Source organism: Haemaphysalis longicornis, unplaced genomic scaffold, assembly GCF_048455015.1.
Source record: "Haemaphysalis longicornis isolate Haplotype H1 unplaced genomic scaffold, Haemaphysalis longicornis Haplotype H1 scaffold_5, whole genome shotgun sequence".
Classification (NCBI taxonomy): domain Eukaryota; kingdom Metazoa; phylum Arthropoda; class Arachnida; order Ixodida; family Ixodidae; genus Haemaphysalis; species Haemaphysalis longicornis.
Window position 1 is genome coordinate 72,160,308 of NW_027526385.1, and position 24,271 is coordinate 72,184,578.

The window sequence follows — 24,271 nt, forward strand, 5'->3', positions numbered from 1 at the left end:
GTCGCGGTCTCGGCGTAACAGGTGCGTGATAGCATCGCGGTGGGGCGTGGAAGGGCGCGCTCTGCTTGCGCGCGTCCCGTACTGCTCTCCCTCTACTGCGCGCGCTGCAAATATAAAGCGGCTAGCGGTCGCTTGTGCTTCAGTCACTGCGTTGCTCCTTCCTTCCTTGGTTGACGCTCGCTCCACCCTAACGCGACTTTACTCTCCTCTCTCTACCCCAAACCAACGCAACTACGACCCAACTACCCACCCTAACGCGACTTTACGCGGCGTTAACGACCCCCAATGCTCTGCATTTACTCGTGTTCTCCTCGCGGGAAGGCGCGGGATTTTTTTTTCTTTCTTAACTCAAATCCATGTGTTGTTTTTGCTAACAATAGTGATTTGGTATGTTTTAGGCCGCTTTCGGTTGGGGGCGCAGCCAATGACCAACCTTAATTGCCGTTCTGCATCACGCGAACAGACATGTCACGTGGGTGCTCTGTGCAGCGAAGCGTTTGGAAATGCGCGACCTGGAAAGGGCTGAACCACCAGCGCTATGCATTGAGGAGATTAGCCTATGGGGAAGAACTCAATTGCTGCGGTGTATCACCAAAAAATGTCGAGATGCTCATATTGGCTACGTACGGAGTGTCAAACAACGAACGGTTCTCTGAGTGTTAAAAAGCAAGCCGCCCTTGAGAAAATAGCAGTCGTGATTTAGTATCTAGGTAAACCACGCAATTACACCTAAAATTCCCGAAACATTTCTTAACTAATACTACGATCAAGTCATTAAGGGGACCAAGCTACTGTGGATTTTAGGACATGGTTTATTACACCGCACCAGCTTTTTATCTGCTTCATTTCCTGGAGACGACCGGCCTTACGCAGCGGCTGTAGCCCGGAGTGCAGTGATTGACTGATGTGCCCGGACTGAGAGCTTTCTAGGACTGACAGCTCTCTTTATACCTCTCTCTCTCTCTCTCTCTCTCTCTCTCTCTCTCTCTCTCTCTCTCTCTCTCTCTCTCTCTCTCTCTCTCTCTCTCTCTCTCTCTCTACTTTATCCTATCACTCCCCCTCTACTTCCCTTCCCTGCACTGGGTTGTATGCAGGTGAACTCCCTGCCGAGCTCAAAATATCCCCAGTGAATTTCCTTTCCTTTTCCCGTCGCAAATCACAACCACCACCACCCTTAGTGGGTATATCAGCGGGAACCTGTTGACGTGCTCATCGTATATAGGCGAAGACGAGACTGCCGTTCAGGCTTCGCAAACTAAAAATTGGCCGCGTATCTGCTCGTTTCGTTGCAAATGTCGTCAAAAGACGATATTCTTTGTAGACATTTGCCAAGGAAATGCCCACGTTTGCTTTCGCGCTCGCCTCTCATGCTCTTCCTGTTCCGTCGCGCTCATCCCAAGGTAAACACGCTAAAGGTTTGCAAGGCGATTTGAATTTACCGCCACCCACTGCTACAGGCTGGGCTCCTCGATGCCAGCGCTGCAGTACTGCGGAGACGCGCATGAATCAAGGCGGCCGACTTCAATGTTTATAGAACCGCGCTTCCATGCGTTCCAAGCAGAACGTGGAACCTGGAACCTTTCTTTGATGTTTCCGCGTGATTTCTCAATTGCCGCCAGGAGGCCGCGCGGGCAACAGCATCTACTGCAGGGGCGGTTTTCTGCAGTAGATGTAGAATATCATTTGCTATCGAAAAACCAAACATACATGAATTTTTTAATAAAGGAACACTGTAAATATCCCTTGAGTGCTAATTTCCTGCCTTATAATTGCGTAAAGTCTTGTTCTTGTTCGACAAAGTTGACAAGTATGAACATATAAAGCGGGCTTTAGACGTTTACATTTGGCTGTGAGTATATAAGACTATTGCGCAGTAAGCATTTTACTTTGGCCGGGTGGCTGAATCGAGTTACATACAGACAGACCAAAATTTCTGGGTTTAAGTAGCCCAATAAAGACTATCGTCTTTAATAAATCCCCCCGTCCAGATAGTCTTTCTTGTGAAGTTTGACTCTTTTTCTCTCGATGCGTCTGTTCCGAGAAGGGTACGCGCTCTCTCCTACCCTATGGAGTAAAATTTGGCGTCATCCGCTCTTTACAAGGAGGAGTTACAAGTTGAGGGGGATGGCGCATCAATTTGCTTTTAAAGCGAAAGCTTTCTTCGTGGGACCGCGAGGGCGTCCTGCGTGCGTGAAACCGGGCTTCCATTGTGTCACAACGGTTACGCGAAAATGGCGAAAAAGGAACTGTTATAGATAAGACAATACACGCATTGATCACGAAGTAGGAGTGCACCTTTATCGCATAAACCACGTATCGGTATGCGATTAGATCGTTCGTAGATGCGTTTACTTAGTGCCCAAACAATTGTCACATGTGCTGGTCCTTCGTTTGCAAACTGTGTCTTTGAACGGTTGACTACGATTGGACGCATTTATAGCCTTCGCGCTTCACTCAACTTTCGTAAGGAGCGGATGGCAAATTTTAAGTGCGAATGCACTTTATAAGCGACCCCAAACCATCCACCGCCGGCGGCGGCGGCGGCGTCCGCAGTGCTCCTCTATATTTAAAAAAGAAACAGCATCCGGCGCCAGGTTTCGATCCGAGGACTTTGCGGCCGCAGCGCGACGCTCTACCGACCAAGCCACGGACACGACGCTGATATCAGTGTTAGTGACGCGCCTTATATCTTTAACGCATTCAAACTACGTCGTCAGCGGCGTGCGTTGGCGACTCAGCGGCGTTATAGCGGCTTGATAACTGCGTGGTGTACACGTGATACTACAAACCCGATGGAAGAGATGGAAGAGAAGGCGGCGAGGCGGTGGGCTGCGGGGGCCGAGCGCAAGCGCCGCAAGCGGGCCGACAACCGTGCATTCGCACTTTCACATTCTCCCCCTCGGGGAAATGCGGGAGAATTTTTTGTTTTTGCGTCAAGGCCGTGTCTAGAGTGCCATCCGACGGTTTTATAAGCACTCCACTATATCGACGTCCACCGGCGTTTTATGGCAAAATTGCCTCGTCTGGCAGTACATCGCTCTAGATAACGTAAAGCCAGGCAACCTAACCTAAACATAACATGAGCTAACCTAACGCATACAAAGAAATTATTTAAAACACCAAAACTAACCTAAGACACAAAAATTACACTTCAATCAAATAATGAAAAAAAAAAAACCGAGGCGAGAGCTGGTCACTAACGACTGACTCTCGGATCAATAAGCTAAGATGGATCCACTACACTACAACGACAGACCGTTTGCCCGGTGCTAACCTATAGTGTTAAATATTCGAATGTCGTCGGACGGCACTCTAGCCACGCCTGCAACGATCAGCTAGACTCTAGACACTGCGTTGCGTCAATTTGTTGCGTCAATTTGTTGCGTCAATTTTTAGCGCACGGGCATGCACCAGGAGGGCCGACCGCAGCAAAACTGAGCGCACGCTCTGAAAGCAAGAGCGAACGAACACCGGACAACGGACGAAAGTAAGGGGCGAGCGACGACCGGGTGAGACCCGCCCGCACCGCGCATGCGCAGTGAGGGAGCGCGGCGGAGTTTTCGCGCGTGGATCGGTGAGCGGGTATTTGTGTGTAGTATGTTTGGAGCGACATTCAGTTCTTAGATAGGCACAAGCCGGGCACTTCTTGTGCGATGAAGAACGCTCATTTGCCGTGTTTATATGCCGCGCCCTCCCCTAAACCGACGTAAAAGATATCGAACCGGTCTTATTTACGAAAAGAATGCATAGAATTGAGGTAACTAGAACATTTTACAGCAAAAAAAAAAAAATCGCGAGTTTATGGAAATAAAAAAATTTGCGCTGCTTGGGTTCGATCCCAGGGTGCTCGCATTAATACCCATGATTCTACCTCTAAGCTGCTTTTTTTTTTCTTTATTACATGTGAGAATACGCTGAAACGTTACAGTACGAGGACTACATAGTCAAGCACACAAAAGAATACACTGAAGTTAGTAAAAGCTCAAATAAATCAGAACTCAGGCAAACGCACACAATCGTTCGAAAGAGGAAACCTGTCAGGTGGTTGGTCAAGCGAATTAGACTGTTATTCGAACAGATTTTAGGGAAATCCCCAAGGTGGACCAGGACGAATTTTTCTTCAACTGCAAAGTTTCTGAGAATGCTGTATAGCTTTCCTTTGTAGCCTTATGGCTGCATTTAGGTGGATGTCAAACTTGCCTTTGCAGAAACTTACTCCACTTTGGGGATTTCCCCTAAAATCTGTTCGATTAACACCTGTCCTTCACTTCGAGTTGTTGATCAGTTCGCTCTCGCGCTACAAATGACTAATCTCCTGGTTAGCTCAGTTGGTAGAGCGACTGCACCGGTTCAGCGGTGGCCCCGGTTTGAATCCTGGACCAGGACGAATTTTTCGTCAACCGCGAAATTTCTGAGAAAGCTGTATAGCTTTCCTTTGTAGCCTCATGGCTGCATTCAGGTGGATGTCAAACTTGCCTTTGCAGACTCACTATGTACAAATGCCACAGTTTCTCGGAAATGGTTACCTCTGCTGATCTTGGTGGCCCAGCATGCCTATCACATAAGCGACATCGGCACATACTGTACAAACCAAACAACACAAACATGTCATATAGGGTGGCTCACCAGGATAGCCGAATGGCAAAAACCAAATTGAGAAAGGCGTGATATCTACTTCTTTTCTGAGCGTTCGCTGCAAAATGTCCCAGAAAAAGACAGCATCTCTGCAGTCTTGATTGTAGGGTTTAACGCGCCGACGCAATTCAGGCGATGAGGTGCGCCGTGCCGTAGTTCAGGGCTCCGGATTAACTTTGACCACCTGAGGATCTTTAACGTGCGCCGTAATCTCGTACACACGGGCGTTTTTGCTTTTCGCCTCCATCAGAAAAGCGGCCGCCGCGGCCGGGAGTCGAACCCGCGTCCTCGTGCTTAGAAGTAATACCCCTGTCACACGACAGATCTAATGACATTTACAGCAAATTTCATTCGCTCTAAATGTCATTAATTCGGCGCTACACGAGAATACCGAATGACATTCAAGGCGAATGTCATTTACCGGCTAACTGAGGTCCCGGACCTCAGTTGGCGGCCGAATGAGTAGCCTCGACAGCAGTAGTGCGTCCCTTGACAGGAAAATTCAGTACCAAACCAAAGAATACTGTATCTAAAAACTGTCAGTAAACTTATATTTTCTTTTCTGTATTGCTGTTCTAATAAAGAAAGACCAGCAAGTACTAACAAAAAAGAAAATCTCGTCCCCAGTGCGCCCGCTACCCTAGTCCGGATTTTTTGCAGACTTGTCTCAGCTTGTGATGTCTACTGATGTCACCTAAATCGGTGGTTTTCTTGATTTTATTTTAAAAAATATTCCTTTGTTACGTTTATTAAAAAAATATTGCGTGTGAAAACATTCTATGTGCGCTTGAAATGTAATTTTGCGGTTTTGCGAGCTCACCGCTATCACAATCAAATGACATTTGTTTCGCCGTGTAGACCCGCACGGTCGAGCCGAATGTCATTTACAGCTAATGTCATTCAGTTTGAATGACATTAGATTTGCCGTGTGACAAGGGTATTAGAAGCACAACGCCTTAGCCACTGAGCCACCTCGGCGGGTATCTCTGCAGTCTACAAAACAGTGATCAATTGTCTCTGCTCGAGAACCGAGCCACAGTCGAGCAAGCTATAAACAGATCCCGGTCTTTTATCCAAGTTTTAACAGGGGGCGTGTGCTAGTGTGAACTTTAAGGAAAAAATGTTGTAACCCCTGGCGGAAAACACATTTTACACACTCTATTGGGGACATCCTGGTACGGACATTGGAGGTATGGAACGCGATATAAAGGCATGGGAAAAAATAGCAGTGGCTTAGCTCGGCTATGCCAGGATATACGTAGCGTGAGCTAAGATTCAGCTGGTTATTCTTAGGTTTCCTGGTTGTCTAAGATTAGCTGATTATCGAGCTTACTGCTGCTAAAACGATTTTCAATCAAATCAAATCAAATCAAATCAATTCAATTCAATCCAGTCCAATCCAGTCGCGGTGGCGCGGCTCCGGCGTGCCAGCTGTGCGCCTTGAGACGTAACTGCTCCTCGCGCATGCGCAGCGCAGCTCTACAGGGGCCACGCGAAACTGCTCAACCTTGGCCAGTGTAGTTCGCACTACAAAATCCCAGAAACCAGGGCATCGGAAATAGACTCGCGCAACGTTATACAAAAAATGGCAGCATCTCCACTCCGTGGATGATAGGTGCGAAGTACGGGGACTCGAAATGACATCAAAGTTGCGCCCCGAGTGACATCCGATTTGCGCTCTGACTGTCATTCGATTTGAGCAGTGAGTTGCACCTTGATTATTCCCTAAACGAAACTGCAACTCCCGGCTCAAATTGAATTTCGCTTGATTTTCCTTTGATGGTGGTGTGCGCACGGATGGACGCGGACGGACATTGGGAGGTCCTCATGTACTCAGCCCCGTTACAGGCGAGGGAGAATGCCGTTTGTCTCTCGGGTACTAACTTACGGTCGTAGCCAAGGATACGACGACTGGCAATAACTCTTTCTGGTCTACCAGACACAGGCTCGAATCCTGGCGGGGCCTGCATGATTTTTTGCGATTTTAAATGTTATGCGCATGAACGCGCACGGCCATTGTGAGGTCCTAAGGTGTTCCGCACCTATTAGAAGGAACGCTCCATTTGAATCGGTAGGCGGCTCTGGATGCCTGCATGAAGTTCCGGACTTGTACACCCAGAGGAACGAAATGTAACAAGTCTGTGCACGGCCTACGCGATCAGCAACCGCGCAAGATAAAGAAGGGGCGGTGTGGAGATAGGGAGAAAAGTTTATTAGTGAAGACAGAAAACAGCTCAGAGGAGGAGCAGGTGGGCCTATGCAGCGGGAAATTTGAAGGTCGCCGTGAGGCGTCGATCTGCGAGAGAGCGCTACACAGCACAAAAAAAAACAGGCTCAAAAGCAGAAATTTATGCGAGCGGGATGAAGACGCGTTAATGAAAACAAGCAAGACCCATTCGGGTCCGCGTAATGACGCAAACGAAGTTGCAGGAGCTGGTCATTTGTGTCGTGAAATGAGGCGTGCTCGCGTGTCTAGAACAAATCTATACCAGATCGTCTGATTTTCTTTTTTTTTTTTCATTTACCACGATGCCCCGAATCTTGTCGGGACATTATTAAGAAAATTTCTGTGAAGGTGTCGTCACGAACGCTACAAATGACCATTACGGGCTTAATAGATTCACACCAACCACGCGTCATTTAACACCGTAGCACCAAAGGTATACATTAATGTCTTATACGCGAGAGGGAAGTGAGGGAAGTGGTATTTGCGCTTACTAACTTTGCGGCAGTTTGACAGGGTCCGACACAACGTTTTTTTTCTAGGCTGGAGCATGCAAGCGTCGAGGTAGTCCCAGCCGGAGAGAATAAAGTGCGGTAACAATTATAACGCTTGAGTAACCGTTAGCCGTCATCTTTCTGCACACCTTCGTATAAAATTTGATTAGCCAGGGGTGCGTATTGCCTCTATACTGATGGATGTTTGAGTTTGAGTTTTTTTTTTTTTTAGTTTGAGTTTCAGGGTTATTTATTTAAACCAAAACAGATACACATATAATGTACACAGGGACCCAACAATGTTGTCAAAGGGTCCCAACCAAATAATACCACAGTTTTATAACATGTTGGTACTGGCAATTGCAGCAACAAAAAAGGATAAAAATGAAGAACAAAAATCACGCTATCCCATGCAATTTTCAGACATAAGATGTTGCTGGACACGTTTTTTAAAGAATACAAAAGAAGTAACGTTAATTCTGAGTTTCGGCATTGAAACTATTCCAACAAGTTGATCCTGTGAATTCTAGTGTTTTTTTTTCCATAATTGGTACGAATTTTAGGCAACAGAAGACGTTGTGGGATGGCATCAGTGGTTCGATGAGAAGGTTGCAAGCAAACTGTGTTAATATTTAATTTGTGCTGAAGAATTTGGAACATGAGTTGCGCTATGTTAAACAATTTTTCTTCAGTAACGTTTGAGGTGAAATGGAAGGGGTTTCTCATAGGTTGACTGTGAAATTAAAACCTTAGTTCTGGTACCGGCCTGCCTTTGTAAGAATTGTGTTCAGAGATGGATCAATAAATATTATATATATATATATATATATATATATATATATATATATATATATATATATATATATATATAGAGAGAGAGAGAGAGAGAGAGAGAGAGAGAGAGAGAGAGAGAGAGCAACATCTTCACTTGGCAGGCGAGGGCAGCCAGGCTAGCTGCCCAACTTGCTACACCAGGGGGAGGCGAAGGTGAAGTGAAAATAACTTAAAAGAACTCTCAGATACACATGACTACTGAGACACACAGCGTACACGAAAAGCACGCACACACATTCAGGTGAAATAGTCATTTGTCCGACAGTTCATAGCTCACGGTCGAGCTGGCGAGGTCAGCCCTGCTAGTGATGGGGCGCGCTACGCCAGGTGACCACAGTGATGAGTGGTGAATGTTGGACATTACGGGTGCAGCAGTGAGAGGGCAAACAAAACACGTTGAAAACGAGATACAAGGAAATGCTGACAGCTAAGTTCGGGCAGAAATTAAACTTGAAAAGCAGGTCGTTAAGATAAACGCTGAGTCAAAATACAAATTTAGTTTGACGAGGCAGCCTTACGTCTGATGCCTGCCTGAATCTCGAGAAGGTTAGGAGATGTTGATTGGGCCATTGAGCTACTCGACCGCGTAATTTCAGAGTATGGGGATTTGGTTTCGCAGAACTTGGAGTTCCTCTTTACGTCGTCCGTACCAGCACTATCAGAAGTAATGAGTAAGGCGCGGTCATAGAATGTTAATGCGAAAGCAGCATTAACTTGGTAATTCGAAAACCTGGTGCCTTTGAGACCAGGAGATAACCCACAAAATGGCAACGGATGGCGCACAGGATGGTCGATGGCTCAAAGAACGAAAAAAAATATATATCTCCGCTCCCCGCTGTGAAGGTGGCTGGACTGCGAAGCTGTAAAAGACAGACACAACGATTACAAAGAGTGAAACCAGAGACTCTGCCAGCCGTTACCTGGGTTTCGGCAGGACGGAATCCCGAACGCAGAAGCGTCGGCCACGGCCGGGCTATAGCGGCGGACGCCGCCGCTCTAGCCTTTCCGTGCGTCGGCAGAAAGAAAACGGAAATGATCCAGCGTCTTTCGAAGGGTGAGGAGGAGGACGGCACGCCTGGCTATGGTGTTCACTACCTCTCCCCCCCCCCCCCCCCCCCCCCACCTTAAAAACCTCATCGCATCGCATCGCGACACCTTTGTCACTGCCTCCCCCTCACTCTTGTTTCATGTGTCGCCTCCAAAAAACATTCTCCCCCTCCCCAGGTGCTGGATAAAAAACCGCAGTCTGTCTCCCCGTCTCTGCGTGTGGGCGTAGGTTAGTCGGCGAGTATCGCTGCGCTTGTGTTTAAGCCAAGGTTCGATCCCTGGTAGTGCCAGTGGTGTGTTTGTGTAGTCAGTAGCCAGTAGTAGCCTGGGATGTTTGTTTCTGTAGCCTGGGAATTTTCTCGGACACGAAAACTTCCTTAGCTGGTTAGAGGTATACTGCTTCGCAATAAACTAGTGCCCTTCCACGCTCGGAAGGAGGATGACAATCTCAGCTGGGCGCGATCCAGGGGGTGGAGGAAACAAAACACGCTCGTTTGTAATTTGCGCTTGAGCATATAATAATGAGCTGTATAAAACTTGCACGCTATAGAACTTGTCTGTTGGTCCGCTAGAATTTCTTTCTAGCGAACAAACACGAGGCGGCTTTCTGTTTCCCTCCCGTCTCGACACAGCAGACGGGAATCCCACAAAATATTGATTGATTGTAGGGTTTAACGCGCCGACGCAACGAAGGCGAGGAGGCGCGCCGTAGTGGAGGGCTCCGGATTAATTTTGACCACCTGGGGATCTTTAACGTTGCCCGAAATCTCGTACACGCGCGCGTTTTTGCTTTTCGCCTCCATCAGAAAAGCGGCCGCCGCGGCCGGTAATCGAACCCGCGACCTCGTGCTCAGCAGCGCAATGCCTTAGCCACTGAGCCGCCGCGACGGGTAATTCCACGAAATATACAAACTGACTGTGAATGACGTATTTATGAAACGTAACTCGGCGTGGTGGTAGAGTTGCGTTAGCGGCTTATTTTCGCATCATTTTTGTTTCGGGATAGTATCGGTGGAAAGAACAGTTTCCGCCGTTTTCGGTAACCATGCTCTTTTCCGTAGACGACCATGCATGGGCAGCAGACGGGAATTCTGGGACGTTTCCGACTTCGCCCTGAACTAACCATGACAAATAAATGAAACTGGGCGTAATGGTAGAGTCCTTAAAGCGGCCAATATCCGTATGATTTATTTCGAGACACTTGCTTTGCCGGAAGATTCAAAATTCTTCGTCGACGCTGAGGTGGTCCCGCCTGCGGTTCCGAACCTTGGGACCTCGTTTTGTCTACCTACCGTGTGCAACACATTCCATTGTACATTTATGAAACCTTTGAAACTTTGAAACTTCTGAAACTTTGAAACTTGAACTCTGTCCGCGAACGCAAAAATTTTAATAAACCAGCCAAAGACAGTTTCGCTGTAAAATGTGGTGAAAGTATGCTCGGAGAGACACCAAGTTCTTCACGGAAGCTCCTGTGAACGAAGTAATGAAGTAGAGAAATGAAACAAGGTAATCAAGCCGTGAGCAAAATGATGGGTATTTTGGCATGGACAAAAGATACACATCCCCGGCACCACCCAGTTCGGATTACTGTGGATCAATGTGAACATAGGGAATGTTTTGGGGCCTTCGCGTTACAGACGTATGTCAGAGATATGTGCTGAGCGCAGATCATCAATTATTTGAGCGCAGTAATCACAGCAGTGGCAAATAAACGAGTAGCAAAACTACGTTCCCGCAAAATGTCGTCTTTGCTCAGCGATTCCAGCGCGGCTATGTGCCGAGCCATCACAAAGAAGCGAAGAATAAAAAGACCCAAATGAATAGATGATGATGGTTATGATTATAACGGTGATTATGATTCTTATTCTTATTCTTATTCTTCTTATTATTATTATTATTATTATTATTATTATTATTATTATTATTATTATGGTGGTGGTGGTGGTGATGATGAGAGCACACCTTATGCAATTATACACTGATCATTTCGCATGCACTGCATCATAAGGAGGGCTTGTCCTCATTATTTTTGTAGCGTAAGCTACACTGGATGAGGTTGAGCAGTTTCGCGTGGGCCGTGAAGGGCCGTTCTGCGCAAGCGCGAGGAGCATTGGATTGGTTTGGATCGGATCGGATTGGATTGGCTTAAGTTAGATTGGATTGGCTTGGATTGGATTGTGTTGGATTGAAATTTAATTCAATTGGAGTACCGGTGTGTAGAGAATTGGGTCTGCACATTCGCTGCTCTGCGCATTCCAGAGGAGTGACGTCATAGCCGCAGCAGGCGCAATGGCGCCGGCGCGTGCTTAGCTGTGCGCCTCCGTTGCGCAGTAGCTAAGTCTGACGCTGCGCAGGAGCCGCTTGATAGCCGTTTTGCGTGGTTGCTGGAGAGCCGTGCTGCGCATGCGCGAGGAGCAGTGATTGGACTGGACTGGACTGGACTGGACTACAGTGCCTAGAATATACTTCTAGGCACTGTAACTGGACTGGACTGGACTGGAATTGATTGGATTGGATTGAATTGGATTGAATTGGATTGGATTGGAAATCGTTTTAGCAGCAGATAGCATAATGAGATAATCCTAGACAACCTGGAAACCTAAGAATAACCAGCTGAACCTTAGCTCACGCTACGTATGCCCTAGCATAGCCGAGCTAAGCCACTGCTAATTTTTTTAACAGCAGAGCTGTTTAAGCTTTTAGTTCCACCATGCAGCTCACAGGAGAAACAAATGCAAAAAGAAAACCCGAGCGCCCGCGAACGTGCGCCTCGTGAGAAGCGCCCGGCGTCGGCCAGTTCGACCTTCGAGAATACTCTGCCCTTCGTTCGGGCTGTGATCTATCACGTGCCGTTATCCTCGCCAGCTCACGTGCGTTCGCGCATGAAGTGGGGGGCACAGACGCCGAGTTCGCGAAGCCGGTTGCTGCGAGTTCTAGCGCGTGCTGACGCGCACCACTATGGGAGAGATGCGAAAGGCTGCGGACGAAACGATCCTGGCCTGCCAGTGCGCGAGCCCGAGCCCCCGACCTGCGGAGGACGACGACGAAGTGGTGCCGATCGCCTCGTACAAGGACGTGTTGGACTGGTACCGGGAGGGCAGGCGGACGTACCCGCCGCCCCACCGTAAGCTCACGAGACAGGAGGAGGTGACGCTGCGGCAGCTACAGACGCGAGCGGTGTGGACACCGGTGGTGGCGAAACATGTGTGCCCAGAGGTGTACGCCAGTGACGTGTGTGCGGTGTGTGGCGAGGACCGAGCCACCATGGCGCACATGCTGTGGAAATGCAAAGTAGAGGACGGTGTCACAGACGCGTTGCCGCCGCGCCTAGCGAGTGCGGTGGCGAGTGTGGACTACGACGCCCAGCGCGAGGCCGTCCAGCAAGCGCTGGAGGCTCTCGAGCGCCAGCGGCCGACAGCACGTTCTCCTCGGAGGCTGGGTGCGAGTAGGTAGCGAGCGCCGGGTGGCCGTCCAGCGTGACGTTCAGGCCGCGTCTTTTTGCCGGACAATAAAAAACGTTGTTTCTCTCTCTCTCTGGCCTGCCAGTCATGGACTCACTTTCAGCGGCAAGTTCGCAAATAAATCTGAGGTGCAGCAGACGGGTCTCCGACGAAGGGAGATGGACCGCCGCCAGATCTGCTGTTTCTCTATTTTTGCACCACTAGTGCAAGCAGCATGATTTTTCTATTCCTCCGTGCTCAAGAGGGCGACTTTTAAGGACGATAGTCTTTCTTGGGCTACTTAAACAGAAATTTTGGTGTGTCTGTATGTCTGTCTGTCTGTCTGTGACTTGATTCAGCCATTTGGCCAAAGTAAACTGCTCACTGCGCAATAGTCTTATATACTCACAGCCAAATGTAAACGTCTAAGCCCGGTTTATATGTTCATACTTGTCAACTTTGTTGAACAAGAACAAGACATTACGCAAATATAAGACAGGAAATTAGTACACAAGGGATATTTACAGTGTTCTGAATTCATTAAAAAATTCATGGATGGTTGGTTTTTCGATAGCAAATGATATTCTACATCTACTGCAAAAAGCCGCCCTCGCCTAGCGGCATATGAAAAATCACGCGGCAACAGCAACGAAAGGTTCCACTAGCTAGGTTCCACGTTCTGCTTGGAACGCACGTGGAGCACGGCAACGCGGCTCTATAAACCTTCTAGTCGGCCGCCTCCATTCACGAGCGTCTCCGCCGTACTGCAGCGGTGGCATCGAGGAACCCGGCATGTAGCAGTGGAACGCGGTAAATTCAAATCGCCTTGCGCAAACCTTTAGTGTGTTTACCTTGGGATGAGCCCGACGGTACAGGAACAGTATGCGAGGTGAGCGGGAAAGCAAAGGGGGGCATTTCCTTGGCGAATGTCTACAAAGACTATCGTCTTTTGACGACATTTGCAACGAAAGGATCACATACGCGGGCAATTTTTCTATTTGAAGAATGTGTTTACGTTCTACAAGCCTCCACTTAAATCAGAAGTGAATTGTTAATTATACTTCCTGTGTGAGTCACGCTTAGATCCAATGCAAAGGGATAATCTTTTTGTGTGTGTGTGTGTGCAGCCACTTATTTCTTGCACGCTCTTTGCTTTAAAATGTCGTCAACCTTCTTCTATGGCTGGTGGTTCAGCGTGGTTTATGTAAATGCGTGACGCTTTTATTCGCGCTTACTGTGCCAAACGTGTCTAGCACTCCATGGCGCACTCGCGATTTCTCGAAGGACTAGTGAATAAGTTAAATTTTCTTAGCGTCCGTTTCTCTCTCGAATACTGGTTTAATTTTGCCGGGGAACAGCTTACACGGTAATTGACCGAGAACTTGCACCCTGAGTTAGTCCGTGGTCAACCGTACTTACATGTTATTGATGAGAGTGGCACTGTATAACCATTGATTGATTGATTGATTGATTGATTGATCGATCGATTGTAAGGTGAAACGCGCCGACGCAACGCAGGTGATAAGGTGTGCCGTAGAAGAGGGCTCCAGATTAATTTTAGAGACCTGAAGATCTTTAACGTGCTCCGAAATCTCGTACGCACGGGCGTTTTTGCTTTTCCCCTCCGTCAGAAATGCGGCCACCAGCACTGTATAACGAATGAGGAGTAATGCGTTCACCCCGCCAGTGGCGTACCGAGTATTAAGTGCGAATGCACTTTATAAGCGACCCCGAACCTTCCGCCGTCCGCATAGCAACAGCTGCGGGTGCGCGCGCTTTTCGTCTTCCTTAGCAACGGGGGGAGATGGGCGCGCGCTGCCTGGCCGCTGACATGGCACATACCCACGTGGGAGATTGGCCAGGAATAAGTGCGAATGCACTTCTTAAGCGAGCCTGAATCGTCGCGCTCGCATAGCGCCTCCTCGCCCCCCTCGCCTACTCTCCTAAAGCCCCTTTACTACTCTCCAGCTCGCAACACCCTCTCTCGGCGCGCCAGCCAAGCCACTACACTATATAAAAAAAAACAGCATCCGGCGCCAGGTTTCGATCTGCGGACTTTGCGGCCGCAGCGCGACGCTCTACCGACTAAGCCACGGACGCGACGTTGATATCAGTGTTAGTAACGCGCCTTATATCTTTAACGCATTCAAACTACGTCGTCAGCGGCGTGCGTTGGCGACTCAGCGGCGTTATAGCGGCTTGATAACTGCGTGGTGTACAAGTGATACTACAAACCCGCTAGTTCTGCATTCTCTCACGTGACTGCGCCTCCTCTCCCTTCACTCCGGTCGGCGCTTCGCAGCTGCGGTGCGCTGCGGTGCGGTGCGCTCCTCCTCTCGAACATACACGTTAATTCACCAAGATTTCCGCAGAGGGACAAACGAGGCGTGTTAAGCCGAACGTGATCACGAGGGGGTGTTAATGTAACTAACGGGCAAAATGCCACCAAACTTCAACAAACTCCCCCTCATAGCATCACCCCGTGCTTCGCACTTCCTCATACTCCCCTTCGGGGAAATGCGGGGGAATTTTTTTAATTTCGCGGGGCTGACCTGTAATAACAAACATGCGAAAGAATATGAAATGGAGGAAATCGTATGGAGGGAAAAAACACGAACGTGAAAATAAATCAATTAAAAATTAAGAATTTACAACTTTGGTACGCAAACGGCGTACCCTACATAACGTTCCGATTGTTTTCCAGCGTGAGCTACACTGGCCGAGGTTGAGCAGATTCGCGTGGCTCCTGGAGAGCCGTGCTTGCCATGCGCGAGGAGCAGTGACGTCACACGGCGCACAGAACGCTTCCCGCTGCCCGGCACCTCTCACACACCCCACGCGTCCAGCGTCTTCGCCGGCCTCCGTTCCGCACGTGGCGGCCCGGTCCACTTGATGATCATGCGAGGGGTGGCCGGGTGTGGGACCGATGGCTCGTGCGTCGCAGCAACACCGCGTGCTCCTGTGGAACCAGCTTAGCTCTGGAGCGATTGGTGACGGTGCGCCGGAGCCGCTTGATAAATATACATGTGACACATAATGAGTACACAGTGTGTGTGTGTGTCATTGAAGCAGCAAAAAGATGGTAATCAAGCTAATCCAAGACAACCAGGAAAGCTAAGAATAATCAGCTTAACCGTAGCTCACGCTACGTATATCCTGGAATAACCGAGCTAAGCCAGTGCTAATTTTTGCTCATCTCGGTTTCTAGTCAGGGTCGCTGAAAAATGTCCGCTGGCAGCGGACATCTTAAAAAAATGTCCGCTCGAAGCCGCGTCAGCTTGCCGCATAGCTTGCGACAGAAATATGCCGGTAATCGTTATTGGATGATAGGCAAAGTCAGTGGCCTCGTCCATTCCCACCCCCGACACAAAAACAACAATTCGGCGAAGCTGCAGTCCCTCGCCAGTCTGTTTTATATTAGCCGCGTCAGCACCATATGCAAAAGCAGTTGGTCATTGCTTTGTTGTTATGCCTTGTGGAGAGATGCAAGGCTGTTTAGGGGATATTCTGCACAGCGCTCCCTCAGTGTTTAGACAGTACCTCATACGTTATTCAAATGACTCCTGCCAGGAAGGGCAGTGCAGTCCCATATGTGATCTTTCGCCTTCTGATAACGCCGCGCGGTGGGTGCAAGGGCCTTGTGATTGATCACCACGATGCCCCACGCCGGTCAACGAAGTCGTTTCTTCTGGATGGGGTGCGTCTGCCGCCGAAAAGTCGACTTTCCGGGTGGCCTCACCGTGCTTGATGCGTGTGTTTGTCAACTGGAGAGTTGGCGTTAACTCTTGAGAGTTTGTAATTTTGGCACTGTGAATAACGCTGTATGGTTTGAGTTTAGGGAGCGTTTCATCGTCGTCATTATCCCATTCATCATGCCATCACCATCATCACCACCACACCACCATCATCATCGTCGTCGTCGTCGACGTCACCATCGTCGACATCACCATCATCACCGCCCCTACTTCCATTCATCCCCACCACTGCCACCCCTCCAGTTAAACTCAAATGGGTCGGTCGCCGTAGTCAATGATCGAAGCGATGATCGCTGAAACGATGGCTCGTGGTCGACGGCACGTGGCAAACGATGAGCTACTCCAAGCCAACAAGATGTACAATATGCACACTTTATTTACATTACACTACGTATTTACAAGTCTCAAGGCTCATGATCGCACACAAGAGGTCGGGCAAGGCCCGCGTCGAAAGGGGCTCGCCGCGCCCTCCTGTCCTGTTCTCCCTCCGCCGGTACCCCAAACTAGTGCAAGGAAATCCTCCTTCAAAAGCTGACATCGCTTTAAACTATTATGGTGTGACCGACGCGTTTGTATACGTGCTCTCTGGGCCCGCTCGTCGGGTGAACACAATAGCGCGGCGAACAAAAAAGAAGCCTCCACGGTTTCTCCCCACGCCCCTCGCGCCCAAGTCAGCTCGGCCGGCGAGAAAACAAACACAATAGAGGCAAACACGTTATGCCCACAGAACGATACCTATAGTTCATACCACAAGCTACATGCAGCACTGTGGAGGCTAAATCGTTGTCAACAGTCCGCGCACTGCGAGCGCCTAACTCACCGTGAAGAAAGCGACAAAAGGCGCCGAGGCTTTGCGGTTCCACCTGCCGAGAGGGGAGGCTTAAAGGCCTCTTTTCAAAACGCTTATGGTCAAAATATCCAAAGAGTCAAAAGGTCCAAAGAGTCAAAAGATCCAATAATCACGTGACAGCCGAGTCAAAAGATCCAACCGGTCAAAAGGTCCAATCTGGGTCAAAAGGTCCAAAGAGTCAGAAGATCCAATGAGTCAAAAGGTCCAAAGCGAGTCAAAAGATCCAACGAGTCAGGAGATCCAAGCGGTCAAAAGGTCCTATAATTCCGAAACCGCGTCAGAAGGTCCGACGAATTATGAGAAACTTCGGAGCCATGGCTAGGGTGTGCAATTTATAGACTGCGTCATTTAATTGTATTTATAGTGTTATTTTCGCTCCCACACTCTTAATCTGGTTCCATGTAAGTTCCAGTTAAACGGGGCGATCCACATATTTTATCTGGATCTAAACGAAGAATAACTGGAACGAGAGATATAAGTGGATCTTATCTGGAACTGTCCATTTGTTTTCTTTAGGTTTGTGGTTATTATGTGGAACCGAATAAATGAGGGGATGCGCTGTCGGCCGTTCCAGTTACTGTTCCACTTATGTCCCAGTAAAAATTTTGGACAGTGCTTTTGTATATTTTTTGCTCGTGTCTTGTTCCACATAACTTGTGCGCTGCAGTGAAGTATGCACTGAATCGTGCATTAAATGGAACAATGAACCACATATATATTTGACGCGCTTTGGCGCACAAGCGCACGCACAAGCACTTGCCCGTACACGCCCACAGACATAGATACAGACACTGAACGCACACCCGCGCACCCACACATACACACACACATGCATGCAGTCACACACGCACACACCACATAAAATTTAATAAACTTCGTCGATATCTATGGAACTGTCTTAGAGCAGTTTACTTATATAAGACGGCTAAGACGTATTTTAGTGACGTTATTTGACATAAAAAAACATGTCCACTGCTATAACAACACCGTACAAAGCATGAGAGGTGCGAGAAAAGGGCATCTCAGCGAAAATAGAAATTCCATGAACCCCTTTCAAGTTGTCTGCGGCGCTCAGACCGCTTTAGTGAATATCGTCTTTTGCTAATTGCATACGCGCAGTACGTCTGAAATCACCAATTACTTGAATTTGAGAAGGACCAGATGTCCTCAGGTTCTCCTTCTGCGTTTGGGACAGAGCCGTGGTAGTGCTGAAGAATTCATTGGGCTTTTGTGGATACCTCATAAAGAAATATATATGGTTGTTGAGACTATTGCATGTTCTGCATTTGGTTCACAAAGCGTCGCAGAAACATTGCTTTTTGCTCAATGCTCAGCCATCAGCTCGCTGTGTTGTAGTACGCGCACAATGTTAAGTGCTTTACAGGAACGTATAAGTGGCTACAATCTGCTGTAAAATAGGTACTTAGTCGACGTTATTTATGCCCTGATGCGGTATATACGCAGTGTTAACCGACTGTGCCGCATTTTACACTGCACGCAGCATGTCACGCATGCAGTTATATATGCTTGGATGTTCGTTAGCATTTTTCGCCTCGTGCATGCTATTAAGGGTGACTCACCTGATCAAATTCATATGGGAGTCACTAATTCATGACGCAAATTCATGAGACTTGCTAATTTAAAAGCACCATGTACCGATACAAGAAGTTCTACAAATTCACAGAAATGACACTAACGACCCGGTTTGTTTCTTCTAGAAATACAGTAGACCCTCGTTAAGACGAACTTGGTTAAAACGAACACTGATTAAGATCCACAACATTTTTCTCTTGTAACGTCCACAATGCAATACACCTCCGCTTAAGACAAATTTCGGATAATACGAATACATTTTACGGTCCCTTCGGGTTCGTCTTAACGGGAGTCTGCTGTATATCATTTCTTTGCAGAGATAGAAAAAGAAAACAAGAAACGCATTTTGGTTTATCCAGTCTTCACTGTAAGGCGCTAGCGGTCTACCATACGAGAGTGTTATTTCTTTGTTTCAGTAGAGAAGCGACATATATCTAAAATAAGCGAACTAGGCCGTTGTGAATATCGGTATGTATTTGTAAAACTATTCGTATTGGTGCACGATGGTTTTTAAGTCCGTTGGTCATGACGTAGTAAGTCCGATAGGAATGCTAACAGGTGAGTCCCTTTTAATTTCCACAAGCAAAAACAAAAGCCTCTTTGCAGGGAGAGGTTGACTGAGTGAACGGAACTAAACTTGGACAACTAAATATACCACGTGATACCTGCATTATTTTGTATGTATTAATGCTGAAATGACATTGTAATTCCTAATTATGCTGTGCAGTAACGGCAAAAGTGCGCAGAGTTAACTTGCTGTTGTTGTGTCTTGTCATAGTAATTGAAGTTCATTGAATGACCCACCCGCCTTCTCCAGCTGCTTCCCCAGTCGCTGTTTTCCTGTAGTCTTGGTGTTCAGGAGGGAAAAGGGCGGGGAAACGGGCCGATGTATTATTACTCGCTAATTAGCTGTAAGTAGCTTTATATAACGTGGGTATCTAAGAGCGTCGCAGTATATTTTATTGACTACGGAAAGGCTTGTTGTCAAGAAAAGCAGTAAATGAAGCCACGCCCTTTTGCGTTCATTGTGAACAGTAACGCAGAAATTGTCATCCAAAGTTAAGCTCGGATATCGCACGCACTCACGGCCCTCCGCGAGAAACAACTTTAGCCAGTACTAACGCGCTAACACGGCTATTATCTGAGCTTTGTTTCGGCCTCAGCGGGCGTAAACGTCCGCTTAGACGCATATGCCCGTTTTCCGAATCAAATAAACGCCATCACGTGTGCCGAGTTTGTGAGCTCTTATGCGGTCGCATCGCCAAAGCCTCCGCGAGAACGAAAGTTTGCCGAAGCCATGAGAAAAAGACCGCCACTCCAGTAGCGCATTCCATGCGCATGCGTCAGCAGCAGCACGGCAGAGCTGTTTTTGCGTTGATTCACGGTACAGTGGGGCTGCACCGGGTACGACGACGACGGATGAAAATCGGGACTGCGTGAACCCTTTAAACGACAGCAGCGCTTCCATCTTCCAGGATTCCCTCCGCTAATTTTACAGTCTTCCGCATGCAGCGCCACCAGTGGCATTCCCAAGCGGGTTTCTCAATTGCTCGCGCGATGCGCCTGATATTTACTAAAGAAATTCTCGGTCACGCTGGCGGGAACCGTTAGCGCCGTTAGCAGTTTGATTGGGGTGATTGCGGCGTGCAATTGCGAATTTTTTCATATCCCCGGGCTGTATTTCCTGTTCGACGAAGTGGAGTTTTGCCAGGAGGCGCAAAAAAGGTCAGGCTGCTTATTTATGTGCTGGTAACGGTTGTTGTTCAGTTACATCCTTGTTAACTGCGTCCGATAAACATACCGCTTCTCTGCCCGTTGTTCGTGTGTCGTCCATGCTTTTGGTCGCGGCGTGTAACATTTTGTGTCGGAGAAACGTTTGCAGCCGTAATTTACCGAAACTTCTGTGTTCGTGGGTCAGAGTCGGCTGGACATTTCTGACTGCGTATGTTAGCCATTGCAATAAGGAAGTTGCTGGTTTGCGCGTTTCATGATTGGATGTACCCTTACTGTGTGGCTTTGCTTAGTTGTATATAGACGGTTGCTGTGTATCTTTGCGGTAGCGAATCTTCTCGGGTTAGTCGCTCGCAATAATCGCGCGTGCACACGTGTACAACTTCCAACCAAGTTTGTCGGAGCGGCCGTCCTTAGATTTATCGGTATTTTCAAAACTTGCGTGGTAATTGCCGCGTTGTGTTAGTCTGATGGGTAGAATGCATTTACTGTGCTTACCAGACCGGGAGTCTTCGACCGTGCCCGTTGCGCGCAAGGTAGACGCTATTTCGAGTTGTGTTGATGTGCTTTCAAGGCGTCATCTTACGTTTATCTGTTCCATGTTTCCATGTTTCATGTTTATGTTTCTTCCAATTCCTTTGACCAATTGAGATGATCTATTTTACATTGCCTGAAGTGTAGAAAAATGGAAGGGACAGTTGTTGTCTTAGCAGTACCGCAGCAAGAAACGTTTCTTTTGTAGAGGGGAAGAAATGTGGAAACACGGAGCGGGTATATAGAAAGTGTGCTGCCGTTTCTATGCTGTTAATGTCAGTGGTAACTTGAGACTTCAGGATAATTATTCAATATCCATAATTAGTGGTTGCTACTTCACGAACCGCGTTAGAAATGAGCCACTCTTGCATTTTTATGCCGTCAATGTCGGTGGTAACCCGAGAGTCGAAATAATTTCCGACAACGCTCAGGTGATAAGTTCTTGCATCACTTTGTGCACCCAACATTAACCCATATCTGTGCTTCCTCGAACTTAGAAAATATACTGCGAAAGTAGATTGCTACATTCTGTATTCGATCTGTATAACCTGTCCAGATGCAGACTATGGCTGACTGTGGAGACATTTGTCTCTACACTGGTAGTTTGCGACAATTGTTTTCCTTTGTCTGAAAAAAAGAAATTAAAACGAATTATTTCCATTCCTTACATATACCTCTGAAATCATGGCTGTGGCATTCACTGTGGCTGAAGACATCTTCGGCACGCCGAGGCGTCGTCGTGACAAGTGTGGCAGATTATGAATGCATTATGGAAGTCATAAAGCCGCGAAAGAGTGCCTCTTGAGTGTTGCGTATTATACAGACGTTCACCACTCCGCATGGAGCAATGACAGGTGAGCCTAAAAACGTTCAAATATTTTAATATTTAAAATTGTTTCGCCAGAAAACGTTTCCAGGGCTCGTGCTGCAAAATAAATTTTAGCACAACTAATCAGGCATTGTACGAGATCTTGTAGTACTCCCTTCTTAGAGGGAAGCGTAAATTTATGCTTCGATATTTTTATACTGTTTTTATTTTCTAGGAAATAGGGCGGACCGGGACTTAAAACAATGGAACAAGGAATGCATACTGCCATTTTCCTGGTTCTTGAAGGCGTGTGTTCACAAAAAGGAAACACATGAAAGCCGTTGTGCGGGATGAAATCATTGCATTCTACAAGTAAGTACGCACTCCCAGTTCTGTAACTTTGATGGTCCCTTTTTAGGTAGTTGCAATATACGTAATGGCTTCGGAACACCATTTCAGTGACAACTTGACCTGTAGGTGAAAACGACAGTAAGAACTTTTGGGAACACGTTGGCAAAACTTTCCTGGAAATGCACTCCGAGGAGGCCCTGCCAGGAACGCCTGCATCTTAATTTTAGTTGGGTGAGTTGGAATTTTATTTTTGTGGGACTCAATTTATGGTAGTGTTTACAGAAGCTGGCATTTTATTTTTGCGGGACTGAATTTGTGGTAGTTTTCTGTGTAGCAAAATCTTACTGTTAAAAATAAATCGTGAACTCCAATATTGGGAAATACCTTCACATTCAGCCTGTTTCGGATGCTGCAACATGTGGACAAAAAAACTATTATTTTGCATTCAAGTTTTGCAAAATTTTGCTTTCACATTGAGAGTTGCTGCCGTGATAATACGGCACCATGGCCACGCCCAGACCGGTTGCTTTCCAGAATCAGAGAACGGCCATTGACAGTCTGTGCTAATATTTTTTGTACATTGTTAGCAGCATTCCCAGAAAAGAAACCAAGAAATCGCTGATATTTCAATCAATTACTGTGCTATAAAAGGGGTATCCTAAGCAACTCACTCATTTAAAGCCATCGTCTAACAAAATTTTCTCGTTCCTTCCTTAAAGGTACATGACGTGGTCCAGTTATTCTCGAGGTCCAGTTATTTTGAGAGAAGAGAACGGCAGCGTAAATATTCTCTGCAGAAACACGTCATGGATTTTCCGCCTGCGTTGTCACATCAAGATGTGGTCATCCTCCTCGCCGTATATTTTATCTTAATCTCCTGAAACTTATGCGACTTTGGAGAGTTCTTTGGACTTTTGCAGAGAGTTCTTGGCCATTTAACAGTGGCCTGGTGTCATTTAAGTTGAAAGCTCTGTTGAAAGACTTGATGTGGTCACTCTACTTGGGGTTTTAAATTATTGTTGGACGTTGAAGCCTATTCGGAAAGATATGTCGTGGTTCAAATGATTGGTAGATGCAAGCGGCATGTCAATTGCAAAAGTGAAGCCGTGCTTTCCTTTGCAATTTTTCATTATTGACACAAAGCGCAGGCTGCCTTTGCAGCTACTCTGTTACTCTGTTAATGTAGTTAATGGCACTGCACTGTAACGTTTTTATTTTTCATGTGCAGCTCGAAATTTTTTTCCATGGCAGTGCTGCTGTTGATGGATGCAAACGCGAGAGTAATTATTTACACAGACGGTTTGGGGCTTTATTAATCAATTTTTGTACTGTATCTTAGCTGGCGCCTAAGCCCTAGAAGAATGCGGACTATACATATTTGGCTTGAAAAAGTTGTTTACTTTGGACTAAGTTGCATTTCTTGCTTGTTAGAGGCAGTGCTTTGGTCACAAGCATACTGCCGTCATGATAGTAGGGTTTGTATAGCACGCAACTGTGAATTTTACCTCAGATAAATGTTCCGGCTGGAAAAATGCTTCCAAGTTCGCCTGGTAAAATTGGTCACCTGTATGTTTCAACGCTACCTGACTTGGTTATTTGGGATGTCTGAATTGTTCTTGAGGGAATAATTAACGTCTTTAGAGTTAGGCTGCTTGTTAATTTTCAAAATGCGTAACATGATCCGAGCTATCTGGTTTGTACAATTTTGTAAGATTCACACTGGGTGCTATGAGCTTTTTTTTTTTTGGATGTTATTTTAAATAGCTACAAATTGTCGGGGAAGCAACGCGGCTTCAGTGAAAGGCTTTTTCAGGGCGCGTATATAGTCGGTTTTGGCTACAGTTAGCTTGATATTACAGTTAGCTTGATGTTGATATATGGTGTATGTTTTAGTTGTGCAATAGTGCCACATGCTTCCGGTAAGTTTTTCTGTGCAAATGTTATATTGTTAGTATTGGCTCCGGTGTTCTTT

The 24,271-nt window shown here is 47.2% G+C and overlaps 1 long non-coding RNA gene across 1 annotated transcript; it reads left to right on the forward strand.

Annotated features, from left to right (window-relative positions):
* The first annotated feature begins 20,486 nt into the window (after positions 1–20,486).
* LOC144139288 (uncharacterized) lies at positions 20,487–23,804 on the forward strand. The gene is made up of 5 exons (XR_013316133.1): positions 20,487–20,600; positions 21,853–21,994; positions 22,184–22,320; positions 22,408–22,530; positions 23,019–23,804. It is a non-coding gene; the product is annotated as an uncharacterized LOC144139288 (long non-coding RNA).
* The last annotated feature ends 467 nt before the right edge of the window (positions 23,805–24,271 follow it).